The sequence below is a fragment of the Schistocerca americana genome, chromosome X, assembly GCF_021461395.2.
Source record: "Schistocerca americana isolate TAMUIC-IGC-003095 chromosome X, iqSchAmer2.1, whole genome shotgun sequence".
NCBI classification, from domain to species: domain Eukaryota; kingdom Metazoa; phylum Arthropoda; class Insecta; order Orthoptera; family Acrididae; genus Schistocerca; species Schistocerca americana.
The window spans coordinates 820,183,936-820,202,521 of NC_060130.1; the positions used below are offsets into that span (position 1 = coordinate 820,183,936).

General features: G+C 44.7%; 1 pseudogene; it reads left to right on the forward strand.

Moving 5' to 3' along the window:
- Positions 1-1,555: 1,555 nt before the first annotated feature.
- On the forward strand, positions 1,556-1,673 carry LOC124557177 (annotated as a pseudogene).
- The last annotated feature ends 16,913 nt before the right edge of the window (positions 1,674-18,586 follow it).

Sequence of the window (18,586 nt, forward strand, 5' to 3'; positions counted from 1 at the left end):
AGGTGTAGTAAATTATTCCACCCATTCCCCTAAACATTGTCAACCGCACATCAGTCATAATTTATTTCATTAAACAGTTTCTTGAATTTTTGTTTATTTCAGTTTATTTATGATGTCACTCTCGATCTTTGTGTAATAAACCTATTGTTATTTTGAATTTCATGTCTTATTCTAGAAGATACTATTCCATGGCCATTTATTAATTTTGTTGATTTGTGTGCGAGTTCCTAGGAGATATTTTGGAGTGTAAGACATTGTGTTAACTTCAGTTTCACTACTAGGGCTGCAAATCAGACATTTTCGTTTAAGTTTTTCACGAAGTTTAGCCTCATAGTGGTGTATCTAAGGTATGGTTACACGCTGTAAAATATTCCAGAGCAGAAGTTCATCATATTACCTTCCCACTGGACACTACTTAACAGCATCAATGCAGTGTACGTATTGACAGTCTCTATGAAGTTCAATAAAATGTACTTTCGGACATGAATGCAAATGCAAAGGAACAGACACCACTGACGATTTATTGCCATATTAAATCATGAAACGTATTTGCAAGCTGTGTATGGTACCGACACAGCTGTACAATTTACAGGAAACAACTGAAAATTGGTGCTGGACTGTGACTCAGACCTGGATGTGCCACTTTACACGAGCAGTCACCTTAACCACATAGGCTACTGGAGCACGTTTCACGGACAGACACAAATTTCCACATGTATCAATGACTGCTTCCCATATTGCTCGCACAGTGTGATTTCTGCACCGGGAAAATAAGAAAAGTAAATAATTCTCTCCTTATGCGGGAATCACATAATTGTGCGAGCACTGCGCAAAGCAGACACTGGGACACATGGAGGTTTGTGTCTGTCTGCGATACATGCTCGGATAGCCGAACAGTTGAGGCGACTACTAGCGTAAAAATGGAAATCTAGCCTCCAATCCCAGTTCAGCACAAATTCTCGCTTTTTTCCACTAAATTTTGTAGCCGTGGTGATACCGTATCCTCAGTTTGCGAATACATTTCATGGTTATGTAACAAGACGGTCAATGCTGTGTACTACATTCCCCGATTTTCTTTCCCTTCCACCTTGATACTCAATTCTGACCATTCCTTCCTGAGGTCAACGATTAGCTTGTTCCTGTCTTCCCTCTTGTCCTTCCCGTTGCTTCCCATACTGTTATCGTCCTACTGTCCATTTCCATCCTGATCACATGTCTCGTAAATCTTATCCTTTTCAGTCTGAATTCTCCTGATGTCTTCTTGTTCGTTGAAGATTTTCCCTAGCCCTTGGAATCCATCTCTCACCCAGCGTTTTCTTCAGTATTATTCTCTTCTTTTTCAATTTCTGCGTTATATATGGGCAGTTGTATCGTGTCAATCGCATACAGTATCACAAAAGTTATCTTTACATCATATATTTTAACCCTTTTATTGTACATGTCTCTGGTTTTACAGAACGTTAACCAAATCTTCTTCAACCTCTCTATTATTCCCTCCTGTTTCTTCCTGTTACATATTCTCCCAGGTACGTAAATTTGTCCATAATTCGGCGGGGGCAACGGTCTTTCCGCAGTGGATACACCGGTTCCCGTCAGATCACCGAAGTTAAGCGCTGTCGGGCGTTGCCGGCACTTGGATGGGTGACCATCCGGGCCGTCATGCGCTGTTGCCATTTTTCGGGATTCACTCAGCCTCGTGATGCCAATTGAGGAGCTACTCGATCGAATAGTAGCGGCTCCGGTCAAAGAAAACCATCATTACGACTGGGAGAGCGGTGTGCTGACTACACGCCTCTCCTGGCCGCATCTTCAGCTGAGGATGACACGACGGTCGGATGGTTCCGATGGGCCAGTTGTGGCCTGAAGACGGAGTGCTTTATACACTACTAAAGTGAGCGTCATTTATGTTGGCGGCCGAGTTTAGGTTCGTTCTGCGCATCTGACGTCACAAAACACAGTCAGCCAATGAACAGAGAACGACGTTGCCACATCTCGACTGCAGTGCAGAGCATGGACGAGTGTCTTCAGTTTTAGAAACGTTCAGTCGTAAATAAAGTAATAGAACAAAAGCAATGTCTTGATAGCAGACATTCTTTTATAGAAAGTTTGGAAAAAGCATTCTTTATACCAATTGCTTCATATTCTATTAATTAATTAAACAAAACAAGCAATAAGACTCCTAATTCAGGCGATAGCAAGGAAAGGCGTTTGTATCACTCTCACGAACCGCTTTTTCGCAATAAAGAACAGCGGTAATTGTTTATTTCCTATTGTACTTCGACGAAGCCTGAGTAATTCATAGTCATACGAACAGTGTTTGTCAGTTTTTTGCGTCACTTGTTATACTCCTCATGGCATTGTTTAGCCAGGCGAGGTGTGTTAGCGTAACGGTTAAGGTGTTGGGCTCCTAGGCGACAGGTTATGAGTTCAAACCTTATGTGGAGCTTAATATTTTCATTATTTAAAAACAATATCGAAGTGCCTTACTTCACGAATTGTATTCGTCTGAATGCAATTTTTTGAAATTTCTACTGCTTTGTCTCATCATTAACCCTTTCGCTGCTGCATCACTGTCATCACTGCACTGCTCGCCTGTGCAGACACATGGTGTTCCCACTGCTTTGACACACTTATCATTCGATTTCACAAAAACTATTTGGCCCAAAAATTTGATTTTTGCACGTCTTCTTGTCTGATACCTTCCCCCCATAAATGACTTAATTTTGTTTCGATGTTCAACGCAGTTATTATGCAGCATTAAATGTAGTAAACCATTGCACGAAATTTTGGAGAGTTTGCAGAGGTAGAAGTCCATAGCGTATACTTTCCGTATGGTCGATTTTAGTTGCCACAATATTGAGAATGAAATGTGGACAAGATACCTAAATTTCATATAAAATGTACTGTATAACAATATCTCATTTAATTTAAGTACGACATAGGTGTCGTATGTAATATTGAGAAATATTCCGTCTTTCGCGACTGTAATAAAAGTATTATTTACACCGGACGCGTTTGGCTTTATTTTAAAGCACTTCAATCAAGGAATGGTATGGCACATACACAATGGTACACATGTTCTCTTTCTCGTTTTTGTTCCACAGTCGCAGTTTTACCAATGGTACTGAAATATATTCCTCTGCAACTGTAATAAGGGACTTATTTAGACCAGACGCGTTTCTCTCTTTTGAAGCATCTTCAGTGGACAGTATTTTGTCTCCTCCACTGCCAAGTCACCTTTCGTAGTTTTGTGCTGCGGTAATACAATATTCAACGTTTGTGTTGGCAGATCTGTGTTGTAGCAAATAAATGATGTTTGTGTGTGCCACACACAAAAATTATATTTGACATAGCTCAGAGCACTTCACTGATAGACGGTATATTCAAGTCCTAATGGTTGGTTGGTTGGTTTGGGGAAGGAGACCAGACAGCGTGGTCATCGGTCTCATCGGATTAGGGAAGGATGGGGAAGGAAGTCAGCCGTGCCCTTTCAGAGGAACCATCCCGGCATTTGCCTGGAGTGATTTTAGGGAAACCACGGAAAACCTAAATCAGGATGGCCGGAAGCGGGATTGAACCGTCGTCCTTCCGAATGCGAGTCCAGTGTGAGTCCTAATGTTTTTGTAAGTCCACAGTTTTGTTTAATGTATTTTGTCTACTTCCTTTTGATTGATTGAAGTGCTTTAAAATAAAGCCAAACGTGCTCAGTGTAAATAAAACTTTTGTTACAGTCGCGAAAGACGGAATATTTCTCAATATTTCATACGACACCTATGTGGTACTTAAATGAGCTATTGTTATACAGTAAATTTTATATGAAATTTAGGTATCTTGTCCACATTTCATTCTCAACATTGTGGCAACTAAAATCGACCATACGGAAAGTTACTCTATGGACTTTTACCTCTGAAAACTCTTCAAAATTTCGTGCAGTGGTTTACTATGTTTAATGGTGCAAATAACTGCGTTGAACATCGAAACAAAATTAAGTCATTTATGGGGGGAAGGTATCAGTCAAGAAGATGTGTAAAAATCTAATTTTTGGGCCAAATAGTTTTTGTGGATTCGATTGATAAGAGTGTCAAAGCAGTCGGAACACGATGTGTCTGCACAGGCGAGCAGTGCAGTGACAAAATCGCGCACAGCGCGGAATGCAGGGAGCAAGTCTTTGTAGCAGCAAAAGGGTTAATGCGGCCGTGGTGGCTTTACTTCATGAACTGCGCGCTCCCCCCTACACGTAAGCTTGCGAACTATGCTATACTATGGCGCTGCTTCTATTGGCGCGTGCGTCGTGTGCAACTGGCAACGCAGCAATCTCCCGCGTCTGGGCGGGCATGCGCGAGCCGCCAAGATAAAAGAATTGAACTATAGTCATTAAAATTGCTACACCAAAAAGAAATGCAGATGATAAACGGGTATTCATGGGACAAATATGTTATACTAGAACTGACATATGATTACATTTCCACGTAACTTGGGTGCATAGATCCTGAGAAATCAGTATCCAGAATAACCACCTCTGGCCGTAATAATGACCTTGATACGTCTGGGCATTGAGTCAAACAGACCTTGGATGGCGTGTACAGGTACGGCTGCCCATGCAGCTTCAACACGATACCACAGTTCATCAAGAGTAGTGAATGGTGTATTGTGACGAGCCAGTTGCTCGGCCACCATTGACCAGACATTTTCAGTTGGTGAGAGATCTGGAGAATGTGCTGGCTGGGGCAGCAGTCGAATATTTTCTGTATCCAGAAAGGCCCATACAGGACCTGCAACACGTAGTCGTGCATTAGCCTGCTGAAATGCAAGGTTTGACAGGGATCGAATGAAGGGTAGAGCCACGGGTCGTAACACATCTGAAATGTAACGTCCACTGTTCAAAGTGCCGTCAGTGCGAACAAGAGGTGACCGAGACGTGTAATCAATGGCACCCCATACCATCACGCCGGGTGATACGCCAGTATGGCGATGACGAATACACGCTTCCAATGTGCGTTCACCGCGATGTCGCCAAACACGGATGCGACCATCATGATGCTGTAAACAGAACCTGGATTCAGCCGAAAAAATGACGTATACCATTCGTGCACCCAGGTTCGTCGTCGAGTACGCCATCGCAGGCGCTCCTGTCTGTGGGGCAACGTCAAGGGTAACCGCAGCCATGGTCTCCGAGCTGATAGTCCATGCTGCTGCAAACGTCGTCGAACTGTTCGTGTAGATGGTTCTTGTGTTACAAACGTCCCCATCTGTTGACTCGGGGATCGAGACGTGGCTGCACGATCCGTTGCAGCCACGCGGATAAGATGCCTGTCATCTCGACTGCTAGTGATACGAGGCCGCTGGGATCCAGCACGGCGTTCCGTATTACCCTCCTGAACCCACCGAGTCCATATTCTGCTAACAGTCATTGGATCTCGATCAACGCGAGCAGTAATGTCGCGATACGATAAACCGCAATCGCGGTAGGCTACAATCCGAACTTTATCAAAGTCAGAAACGTGATGGTACGCATTTCTCCTCCTTACACGCGGCATCACAACAACGTTTCACCACGCAACGCCAGTCAACTGCTGTTTGTGTATGAGAAATCGGTTGGAAACTTTCCTCATGTCAGCGCTTTGTAGGTGTCGCCACCAGCGCCAACCTCATGTGAATGCTCTGAAAAGCTAACCATTTGCATATCACAGCATTGGCAAAATTTTGTTAAATTTGGCGTCTGTAGCACGTCATCTTCGGGGTGTAGCAATTTTAATGGCCAGTAGTGTATTTTGGACGGTGCCTTCCTCTGTTTTCAATCCCTAGTGGTATCTGTTGAGTGGTACTTAAGTAAATAAATTAGTGAAATCAAAGTGAAGTAGAAATTAGAAATTAAATGAAAAACTTAGTTTAGTTTAGAAGAATTACACACTGGCAAACAGCGGGCAGAGCAGCAGAGCAGAAGAGACAATGACAATGAAGTCAGCAAGTTCCACATAAGCGGACGCTGTCGATTCAGCCGTCAGGGCATCGCCCGACCGGCCCATGTGTTTCTCAGCTGTTACATGTGAGCAAAGCCCCTCGCCTACATTCCAAGAGCCAATGACCGACGTTAAGAAGATTCTTCGAGAAGCTGTTCAACGTGACAGACGAGGCAATGACCGTGAAGTCGTTCACCTCCAGTGGACTGAAGTGAATAAATACGCGAGATGCAGTGGGCCCAACAGAGAGACGAAGGAATAAGAGAAGAGTAGCATTTGTTTTCAGTCAGTTTCGATGCTGAAGACCGTCATGCAAGAAGAGACTACATCATACACAGACGCACCAAGTCCGCCGCTGTAATGGAATAGCAAGCAGCAGCCTCGGCGCCAGAAGACAGAAGTTAAAAGGTATTTGAAGTCTGATTTTTACGTACCCGGGTGACTCGTGAGGACGGGAAGGAGACGGCCTCACATCAGCAGTCACCTGTGAGCTGGGATGAAGATCTGACAGCCGAAGACTGGCAAGCGGGAGTCCGTTGTTCGAGTCCGGGACACTGGCCTTCCCCCGCCGCGCCGCTCCGCTGGCCGACGCACAACACATGCGGCCGCTTAGAGAAGAGAAACACTGGGGCGCCACATCCAAGGTATTACCATCCGATGCACGACTTCGCTCGCACTAATTAAACGGGCCACCTCGCGCTGCGCGTCTCCAGTCAGCTGTGCGAGACGGCGACAAGAGATACACACTGCCACGCGTAATCAGACGCCGCCGCTGCCGCAGCAGAAGGCTTCGCAAACGACACAGCTGCCGTTCTCCGAGCCAGAACATCGAGTAAGGAAACAGTTGTACGAAACTTGCAATAAAAGTTATCTTATGTAAAAATGCTGTTTCATTCTACCTCATACCCGAGCCAAGGAAGAACCCACCCTGCCCACATGTTGTTAAGAGAGAAAAATTAATTTATTTAGGATTTTCACTCTGACATAATGATTTAGAATTAAATGCCCATTGCAGTAATGCTCATCCTGACAATTGACTAGCATCAAAGGAGAAAACCCAGTTACATTTAGTGACAGAACCGTTACATATCGAATGTCTTTGTCGTTTTGTAGGTGATCCAAAGTCCCACTTCCTTAGATTGTCGAGCTGTTTCTTTTCATATTCGTCTGTCGCACTCTTCCTTTAATATGAAAGGTAAATTAGTTATGTGGGCTGTCTGTATACTGTCAGCCAATGATGGCTTATCATGAAGACCAGCACAACACGGCGTAGAATGTCGTCGTCGTACCACTGTGCCGTAATGGTGCCTCGAATGACAACAAGAGGAGTCCTGCTATGAAATGAAATAGCAGACCAGATTATTATCACTGGTTATTGGGCCATATGGCCAGCGACTGTCAGGTTGGTATCCCGCCACTGACCATGGCATCCCCAGATACGTCTTCGCTGGTCATTGGGGCTCATTTCGAAGCGAGACTCATCGCTAAAGATAATTTTACTTAATTTTACTCCAGTCTATGATACCGTATTCCACGCCGAAGACGTGTCTGGAGACGCCACAGATAGTTTTGGGATAACAATCTGACTGTCGCCCGCCGTACGGTCCGACAACCAGGCGTAATGATCTGGGGCGTCATTTCATTTCATAGCAGAATCCATTTCGTTTCCATCCGCGGCACTCTTAGCCCACATCGGTTTGTCGATGGTATTCTACGCCAAGTATTGTTTCCATTTGTGGCAGACCATCGTTGGCTTAGATTTCAAAAAGATAATGGTCGCCCGCACACGGCTAGAGTTTCTGCTGCTTATCTTCATGTTTGCCAAACCCTGCCTTGACCAGAAAAGTCGACGTAGCTCTCCCCAACTGAGAACGTTTGTAGCATTACGGGGCAGGCTCATCCAACCAGCCCGGGATTTTGCCGATCTAACGCGCCAGTTGGACAGAATTTGGCATGATATCACTCAGTATCCATGGAGAAGAAATAAAAACTTTGAGGTTCGCCGATGACATTGTAATTCTGTCAGAGACAGCAAAAGATCTGGAAGAGCAGTTGAACGGAATGGACAGTGTCTTGAAAGGAGGATACAAAATGAACATCAAGAAAAGCAAAACGAGAATAATGGAATGTAGTCGAATAAGTCGGGTGATGCTGAGGGAATTAGATTACGTAATGAGACACTTAAACTAGTAAATGAGTTTCGATATTTGGGGAGCAAAATAGCTAATGATGGTCGAAGTAGAGAGGATATAAAATGTAGACTGGCTACGGAAAGGAAAGCGTTTCTGAAGAAGAGAAATTTGTTAACATGGAGTATAGATTTAAGTGTCAGGAAGTCGTTTCTGAAAGTATTTGTATGGAGTGTAGCCATGTATGGAAGTGAAACATGAACGATAAATAGTTTGGACCAGAAGAGAATAGAAGCTTTCGAAATGTGGTGTTACAGAAGAATGCTGAAGATTAGATGGGTAGATCACATAACTAATGAGGAGGTACTGAAAAGAATTGGGGAGAAGAGAAATTTGTGGCACAAATTGACTAGAAGAAGGGATCGGTTGGTAGGACATGTTCTGAGGCATCAAGGGATCATCAATTTAGTATTGGAGGGCAGTGTGGAGGGTAAAAATCGTAGAGGGAGACCAAGAGATGAATACACTAAGCAGATTCAGAAGGATGTGGGTTGCAGTAGGTACTGGGAGATGAAGAAGGTTGCACAGGATACAGTAGCATGGAGAGCTGCACCAAATCAGTTTCTGGACTGAAGACCACAACGACAACATAACTCAAGAGGACAAACAATTACTTCACCTAGTAATGCCAAGCCGAATAACTAAAAGCAAATGGGCCAGAGGTGCACCACCACGTTACTGGCTTCCTCAATTTGTGAAACTCTTTCTCGTGAATAAACCACTCAGTTTTTCTGGAAGCGTAATTGTTGGTTAGTCTGTATACGTACATTCATATCTACCGATTTCCGTCCTATTCGGATAATTCCTTGTTGGTGTGTTGTTGTGTTGTCTTAGAGCATTTTCTTTCTAGTAGATAGCGATATTTTAGTTCGCTTTACTTCACACAAATCTGCTATAACTAGTTTTGATTTATCGACACAAGTACTGTAGCAACGTGTTTGCTTGGGCACGGGAACAAATTTACATCTTTAGGGGGTCAGTTTATTTTGACAATTGGGAGTCGTTCGTGGGTTCTACATCTACATCTACATTTATACTCCGCAAGCCACCCAACGGTGTGTGGCGGAGGGCACTTTACGTGCCACTGTCATTACTTCCCTTTCCTGTTCCAGTCGCGTATGGTTCGCGGGAAGAACGACTGTCTGAAAGCCTCCGTGCGCTCTCTAATCTCTCTAATTTTACATTCTTGATCTCCTCTGGAGGTATAAGTAGGGGGAAGCAATATATTCGATACCTCATCCAGAAACGCACCCTCTCGAAACCTGGCGAGCAAGCTACACCGCGATGCAGAGCGCCTCTCTTGCAGAGTCTGCAACTTGAGTTTGTTAAACATCTCCGTAACGCTATCACCCTTACCAAATAACCCTGTGACGAAACGCGCCGCTCTTCTTTGGATCTTCTCTATCTCCTCCGTCAACCCGATCTGGTACGGATCCCACACTGATGAGCAATACTCAAGTATAGGTCGAACGAGTGTTTTGTAAGTCACCTCCTTTGTTGATGGACTACATTTTCTAAGGACTCTCCCAATGAATCTCAACCTGGTACCCGCCTTACCAACAATTAATTTTATATGATCATTCCACTTCAAATCGTTCCGCACGCATACTCCCAGATATTTTACAGAAGTGACTGCTACCAGTGTTTGTTCCGCTATCATATAATCATACAATAAAGGATCCTTCTTTCTATGTATTCGCAATACATTACATTTGTCTATGTTAAAGGTCAGTTGCCACTCCCTGCACCAAGTGCCTATCCGCTGCAGATCTTCCTGCATTTCGCTACAATTTTCTAATGCTGCAACTTCTCTGTATACTACAGCATCATTCGCGAAAAGCCGCATGGAACTTCCGACACTATCTACTAGGTCATTTGTATATATTGTGAAAAGCAATGGTCCCATAACACTCCCCTGTGGTACGCCAGAGGTTACTTTAACGTCTATAGACGTCTCTCCATTGATAACAACATGCTGTGTTCTGTTTGCTAAAAACTCTTCAATCCAGCCACACAGCTGGTCTGATATTCCGTAGGCTCTTACTTTGTTTATCAGGCGACAGCGCGGAACTGTATCGAACGCCTTCCGGAAGTCAAGAAAAATAGCATCTACCTGGGAACCTGTATCTAATATTTTCTGGGTCTCATGAACAAATAAAGCGAGTTGGGTCTCACACGATCGCTGTTTCCGGAATCCATGTTGATTCCTACATAGTAGATTCTGGGTTTCCAAAAACGACATGATACTCGAGCAAAAAACATGTTCTAAAATTCTACAACAGATCGACGTCAGAGATATAGGTCTATAGTTTTGCGCATCTGCTCGACGACCCTTCTTGAAGACTGGGACTACCTGTGCTCTTTTCCAATCATTTGGAACCTTCCGTTCCTCTTGAGACTTGCGGTACACGGCTATTAGAAGGGGGCAAGTTCTTTCGCGTACTCTGTGTAGAATCGAATTGGTATCCAGTCAGGTCCAGTGGACTTTCCTCTCTCGAGTGATTCCAGTTGTTTTTCTATTCCTTGGACACTTATTTCTATGTCAGCCATTTTTTCGTTTGTGCGAGGATTTAGAGCAGGAACTGCAGTGCGGTCTTCCTCTGTGAAACAGCTTTGGAAAAAGGTGTTTAGTATTTCAGCTTTACGCGTGTCATCCTCTGTTTCAATGCCATCATCATCCCGGAGTGTCTGGATATGCTGTTTCGAGCCACTTACTGATTTAACGTAAGACCAGAACTTCCTAGGATTTTCTGTCAAGTCGGTACATAGAATTTTACTTTCGAATTCACTGAACGCTTCACGCATAGCCCTCCTTACGCTAACTTTGACATCGTTTAGCTTCTGTTTGTCTGAGAGGTTTTGGCTGCGTTTAAACTTGGAGTGAAGCTCTCTTCGCTTTCGCAGTAGTTTCCTCACTTTGTTGTTGTACCACGGTGGGTTTTTCCCGTCATTCACAGTTTTACTCGGCACGTACCTGTCTAAAACGCATTTTACGATTGCCTTGAACTTTTTCCATAAACACTCAACATTGTCAGTGTTGGAACAGAAATTTTCGTTTTGATCTGTTAGGTAGTCTGAAATCTGCCTTCTATTACTCTTGCTAAACAGATAAACCTTCCTCCCTTTTTTTATATTCCTATTAACTTCCATATTCAGGGATGCTGCAACGGCCTTATGATCACTGATTCCCCGTTCTGCACATACAGAGTCGAAAAGTTCGGGTCTGTTTGTTATCAGTAGGTCCAAGATGTTATCTCCACAAGTCGGTTCTCTGTTTAATTGCTCGAGGTAATTTTCGGATAGTGCACTCAGTATAATGTCACTCGATGCTCTGTCCCTACCACCCGTCCTAAACATCTGAGTGTCCCAGTCTATATCTGGTAAATTGAAATCTCCACCTAAGACTATAACATGCTGAGAAAATTTATGTGAAATGTATTCCAAATTTTCTCTCAGTTGTTCTGCCACTAATGCTGCTGAGTCGGGAGGTCGGTAAAAAGAGACAATTATTAACCTAGCTCGGTTGTTGAGTGTAACCTCCACCCATAGTAATTCACATGAACTATCCACTTCTACTTCACTACAGGATAAACTACTACTAACAGCGACAAACACTCCACCACCGGTTGCATGCAATCTATCCTTTCTAAACACCGTCTGTACCTTTGTAAAAATTTCGGCAGAATTTATCTCTGGCTTCAGCCAGCTTTCTGTACCTATAACGATTTCCGCTTCGGTGCTTTCTATCAGCGCTCGAAGTTCCGGTACTTTACCAACGCAGCTTCGACAGTTTACAATTACAACACCGATTGCTGCTTGGTCCCCGCATGTCCTGACTTTGCCCCACACCCGTTGAGGCTGTTGCCCTTTCTGTACTTGCCCAAGGCCATCTAACCTAAAAAACCGCCCAGCCCACGCCACACAACCCCTGCTACCCGTGTAGCCGCTTGTTGCGTGTAGTGGACGCCTGACCTATCCAGCGGAACCCGAAACCCCACCACCCTACGGCGCAAGTCGAGGAATCTGCAGCCCACACGGTCGCAGAACCGTCTCAGCCTCTGATTCAGACCCTCCACTCGGCTCTGTACCAAAGGTCCGCAGTCAGTCCTGTCGACGATGCTGCAGATGGTGAGCTCTGCTTTCATCTCGCTAGCGAGACTGTCAGTCTTCACCAAATCAGATAGCCGCCGGAAGCCAGAGAGGATTTCCTTCGATCCATAGCGACACACATCATTGGTGCCGACATGAGCGACCACCTGCAGATGGGTGCATCCTGTACCCTTCATGGCATCCGGAAGGACCCTTTCCACATCTGGAATGACTCCCCCCGGTATGCACACGGAGTGCACATTGGTTTTCTTCCCCTCTCTTGCTGCCATATCCCTAAGGGGCCCCATTACGCGCCTGACGTTGGAGCTCCCAACTACCAGTAAGCCCACCCTCTGCGACCACCCGGATCTTGCAGACTGAGGGGCAACCTCTGGAACAGGACAAGCAGCCATGTCAGGCTGAAGATCAGTATCAGCCTGAGACAGAGCCTGAAACCGGTTCGTCAGACAAACTGGAGAGGCCTTCCGTTCAGCCCTCCGGAATGTCTTTCGCCCCCTGCCACACCTCGAGACGACCTCCCACTCTACCACAGGTGAGGGATCAGCCTCAATGCGGGCAGTATCCCGGGCAACCACAGTCGTAGTCCGATCGGGGGATGCATGGGACGAGCTGGCCGTCCCAGACAAACCCCCATCCGGACCCCCACAGTGATGCCCATTGGCAACAGCCTCAAGCTGTGTGACCGAAGCCAACACTGCCTGAAGCTGGGAGCGAAGGGATGCCAACTCAGGCTGCATCCGAACACAGCAGTTGCAGTCCCTATCCATGCTAAAAACTGTTGTGCAAAGAACGTCTGAACTAATCTACAGAGAGCGCAAACAAATCGACATAAAATTTAAACGGTTATTAAAATACAAGATTGCCTAGTAAATGCAGTAATGCTGCTACTTGCGCACTGCTGACACACTGCTCGGCGGCGGAAGGAGACTACGCGATTTTACACTATTCAGGTACTAAAACGCGATGCTACAACTCTCAAATACTATAATACGCCCGAAATTTATGAATTAAACAATGCAAGTACCAAAAACACGCAAAGAAATTAAGAATTAAACTATGTAACAAATGAGTGAGCTAGGAGTATACGACTTTCTGCTGCAGCTGCTTATCCAACGGCGGCAGGGAGCACATTTGATGTAGACGAGGTCCTTCTTTCATATAGGAGAATTTACCATTCCATTTTTTCCTGCGATTCGAGTGGCGTCTATGTGCAGTCCTGTGTTCGTTTGGATGTATGTTGGTGGAGCCGTGTTTGGAGAGTAGACTGCCTTTGCATGGTGAAGGCTGATGCTGAGATTCTACAGTGAAGAACAATTAGGTGAGACCATTTTAGCTTACGTACCGTAGTAAAGATTAGCTGTTGTGACAATTTTTGATTGGCATTGCTTGGTTACTATCACTCCAGGCCGTATGCTTGTGCTGAGTAAAATGGAAGATTACAGGCAGCTTACGCTTAGTTGAGTGGAACTTGATTATAGCATCGTACATAATGTTTTCACTTCTTTGTATTCCAACTCAAATGATGTTACCCTCTCTTGAGGTGTAAAATAGTTCTCACTTATTCAAAAACTGTGACATGGCAATATGATTTTCCGATTGCTTGTCTTGAATCTGAATCTTGTACTTGTAAGTTTGAGTACCCTTACATTTTGTTACAGTAAAACTGCTCATCAGTCCATTTATTTCGGAGATATTTTAACGTATCTTAGCAGTCTTTGTATTAAACCATTAGAGCGTGCCACGTTGCATGGACGTGCGTTTCTGTCACGTTGAACGATTCTCTTCAGTCGTCGTTGGTCCCGTTCTTGCAGGATCTTTTTCCGGCCCCAGCGATGTCGGAGTGTTGATACTTTACCGGATTCCTGATATTCACGGTACACTCGTGAAATGGTCGTACGGGAAAATTCCCACTTCATTGCTACCTCGGAGATGCTGTGTCCCATCGTTCTTGTGCCGCCTATAACATCACGTTCTAACTCACTTAAATCTTGATAACCAGCCATTGTAACAGCATTAACCGACCTAACGACTGCGCTAAACACTTGTTGTCTTATATAGGCGTTCCCGACCGCAGTGCCGTATTCTGCCTGTTTACATATCTCTGTATTTGCATACGCATGCCTATACCTGTTTCTTTGGTTCAAATGGCTCTGAGCACTATGCGACTTAACTTCTGAGGTCATCAGTCACCTAGAACTTAGAACTAATTAAACCTAACTAACCTAAGGACATTACACACATCCATGCCTGAGGCAGGATTCGAACCTGCGACCGTAGCGGTCGCTCGGTTCCAGACTGTAGCGCCTAGAACTGCATGGCCACTCCGGCCGGCTCAGTTTCTTTGGAGCTTCAGTGTCAGTCACTACAAAATCGAGTCACATTTACATACAACTTTGTAGTAACAGCCCACTTATCGGTAAGATATTGCACCCCCTATGGCTTGTACACATGCACTGATTCGGTTGGGAGCGATGCCATAAATCAGTTGTTTCCTCTGTTGAGGCAAGTTTGACCACTACTGTTGTAATTCGCCGTTAAAATCTTGTATACCTTCAATGGTACATAGTTGCCGTCCGCCGTCCGAGCTGGTCCCACACGTGTTCTGTCGGAAGTGATCCGGGTATACTGCTGGCCATGGAAGTCCTCAACACCACTCACACAGTGCCATGTGCGGATGAGTACTGTGTTGTTGGAAGATGGCATCACGACATTGTCGCCAGAGGATCCAGGCTGTTCATGACGTAACGTTGCGCTGCCGGAGGTCCCTCAGTCACTTCCAGCTGTGATCAGGATTCGTACACGTGGGCTCATTATCGCGAATTAATCTTAAATTTATCGATATTACAGTGAATTGGTTCAGGTCTACGACTTTTGTGAAATTTGGAAAACTCGTTAATTCTTTTCCATTATTGACACGTTTTAGCATCATACTGGTATCTTCAGTTGCCTACATCCTTGTTGTTTGTGTATAGTAAACACTCATTTCAGATTCAAAGACTCTGCCAAGTACCAGTCTGACAACGAAGTAAAATGCAGTCTTTGACTGCAAAATTGTTATAGATTAATGTATATTATTCAGTAATTTGTATGATTAATATGTATCAGGCAAAGCTATCCGCGCTAAGAAAAGAGTCACCCATTACTTCACATCAAGCGTGATCTTCATATATTTCAGAAAATGTGCAAGGAAGTTCAAACATCGAATACATGTTTACGAAGAATCAAAAGTATTTGTCAATGATATCTTTTTCTGCAGCCTGGGGGCTTCTTCACTGGCTCGTGACGGGGAAGATAACTTAGAGAAAAAAGGGGCGCCGTAACGTTATTTGGTGCTGAATATCGTCCTTAACTAACGGCCTTGCTGCAGTGGTAACGCCGGTTCCCGTCAGATCACCGAAGTTAATTGCTGTCGGGCGGGGCTAGCACTTTGATTGGTGACCATCTGGTCTGCCGAGTACTGTTGGCAAGCGGACTGCACGCAGCCCTTATGAGGCAAACTGAGGAGCTACTTGATTGAGAAGTAGCGGCTCTGGTCTCGTAAAGTGACGTACGGCCGGGAGAGCCGTGTGCTGAACACATGCCCCTCCATATCCGCATCCAGTGACGCCTGTGGGCTGAGGATGACACGGCTACCGGTACGTACCGTTGGGCCTTCATGGCCTGTTCGAGTGGAGTTTAATTTAGCTTAGAATATCGTCTCTGGCAGGTACAGAACAGGGAACTGCAGTCTGCTGTGTCCGCACAGCAACAGCATTGAAGAGGCCGTGCTGCGTACAATAAAAACTGCATTCTCCGAGAAGCGAAATGGAATCCGTTTTTGCTTCATAATATCTGGGGGACACGTGAAAAAACAGAGCCTTGGAGAGTGGGACCAGCCTTTGAACACCGCTGCACCATCCTGGAATGTTTGTTAAGATCCTAGTAAAGTGTTCTGTGACTGGCTCGCACTAATTTCATCACTAGAAGGGGCGAGTGTCCACATGTGTAAGAATCAAGGCCTTTGGTAGGCCATGGCTGGAAATCTGTCATTCAGTGTTAGACAATTTCTGCATTCTCCCCTGTGCTGTACCATTTTGGTTACCATGACAAAATCTGCATGAGTTGGATATTATTAACTGTGTTTAGAAAATTATTATTGGTCGGAACTCGCAAGGTCTGCTGCATTGGGCGCTGAGATTCCAATGTGGGCAAAACCAGCTAAGTGTCGTAGTATACGGTCAGGTCACTCTTGCGTCAGTGAAACTGAAGAGAACACACTTGCTTTGGGGGGCACCACAGACGGCACTTCTTCCAGGGTTTGCGGCAGAGTTGCAGAAGGGAGAGATGTCTCCAACCTAGAGCAGAGTACTGAGACCGACCTCATCATAGAATTTTCAGCCACTGCTGCAGCCATCTTCTATACTTCCACAGCTTAAGAAACGTAAGCATGCGCCATCGATATAATAGCAGAGACAAGGGGGCACGAAGCTAGCTAATTTGCGTCAGGGTTTCATTTCACACATTTAAGCTACTTGCACCCATCATGCACTTTCGCAGAAGTGTTGGTGTTTATTGATGCTTTTCCAGGGACCGTTTTCTAAAATCACTAACCTTTTCCGCAGTCTTTGGACGTATTCGGGGGAATAGCTTCATATCGTCCTGTAATGTACCCACCAACCTGTACCAAGATCATAGTTTTTATTTGCAATCCGTTGTCGCTATATTAAATGTTTCTATACTAGAGTCAGTGAGTAATTTATTTTGTTTGATGTGTTATGGCAGTAAACAAATTTATTATAGTGAGCACTAGTTTTGTTTCATAGTTTGATGGATCCCCTCATTAGTATGCCTGTGTGAGGTGTGGTACCTATACTTTCAACTTTAACTGGGCCACCCCCAGTAATTTGCATTTAATAAGAAGTTATCTATCGTGTAACACTGTCTTTTTAAGTTTGCGTGATATTATGGGGAGATTTCCTTCCCTATACGTGTCCAGGGATTGGATCTATAGCATCTTAGTGGCACGGTACACAGCTCAGCTGCCAGCTCACATAGGACTCTGTCGACCCTTAGCCAGGATTTTCGAAACCTGGAATCCTGTGATATATGTAGTCACTTTTTTGATCAACAAATAGGATTTCGTCGGATATCAGCTGGAAAACTTGCGATTACTGGCAGTTCTCTCACTTTCGTCGTGATTTTTGTTGGTCAGTACATAAGAGTTTATCACATAGTATTTGAATCACTTGAGTATTGATCACATTTAAACCTCAAAAGTGTAACTGAATACCACAATAATTAACAGCTTCAAGAATTTAAGGCAGCCCTGCACAAGGCGAGGTACCCGAGTTTTTGCGCTCGCGTAGAGATACGTTATTTAGTTGTAATAACTGTTAGCACAAATTACTCGTTAAATACGTGTATCGGTGTGCTTTTTAAGCTTCCTATTAAAGGTATCACTTTCCTTTACGTATTAGTCCAGAAAACGCGAGAAGATCGTAAAATCGGGGTGTAGTACGAGGGCAGTTCAATAAGTAATGCAACACATTTTTTTTCTGAAACAGGGGTTGTTTTATTCAGCATTGAAATACACCAGGTTATTCCCCAATCTTTTAGCTACACAACACTATTTTTCAACGTAATCTCCATTCAATGCTACGGCCTTACGCCACCTTGAAATGAGGGCCTGTATGCCTGCACGGTACCATTCCACTGGTCGATGTCGGAGCCAACGTCGTACTGCATCAATAACTTCTTCATCATCCGCGTAGTGCCTCCCACGGATTGCGTCCTTCATTGGGCCAAACATATGGAAATCCGACGGGGCGAGATCGGGGCTGTAGGGTGCATGAGGAAGAACAGTCCACTGAAGTTTTGTGAGCTCCTCTCGGGTGCGAAGACTTGTGAGAGGTCTTGCGTTGTCATGAAGAAGGAGAAGTTCGTTCAGATTTTTGTGCCTACGAACACGCTGAAGTCGTTTCTTCAGTTTCTGAAGAGTAGCACAATACACTTCAGAGTTGATCGTTTGACCATGGGGAAGGACATCGAACAGAATAACCCCTTCAGCGTCCCAGAAGACTGTAACCATGACTTTACTGGCTGAGGGTATGACTTTAAACTTTTTCTTGGTAGGGGAGTGGGTGTGGCGCCACTCCATTGATTGCCGTTTTGTTTCAGGTTCGAAGTGATGAACCCATGTTTCATCGCCTGTAACAATCTTTGACAAGAAATTGTCACCCTCAGCCACATGACGAGCAAGCAGTTCCGCACAGATGGTTCTCCTTTGCTCTTTATGGTGTTCGGTTAGACAACGAGGGACCCAGCGGGAACAAACCTTTGAATATCCCA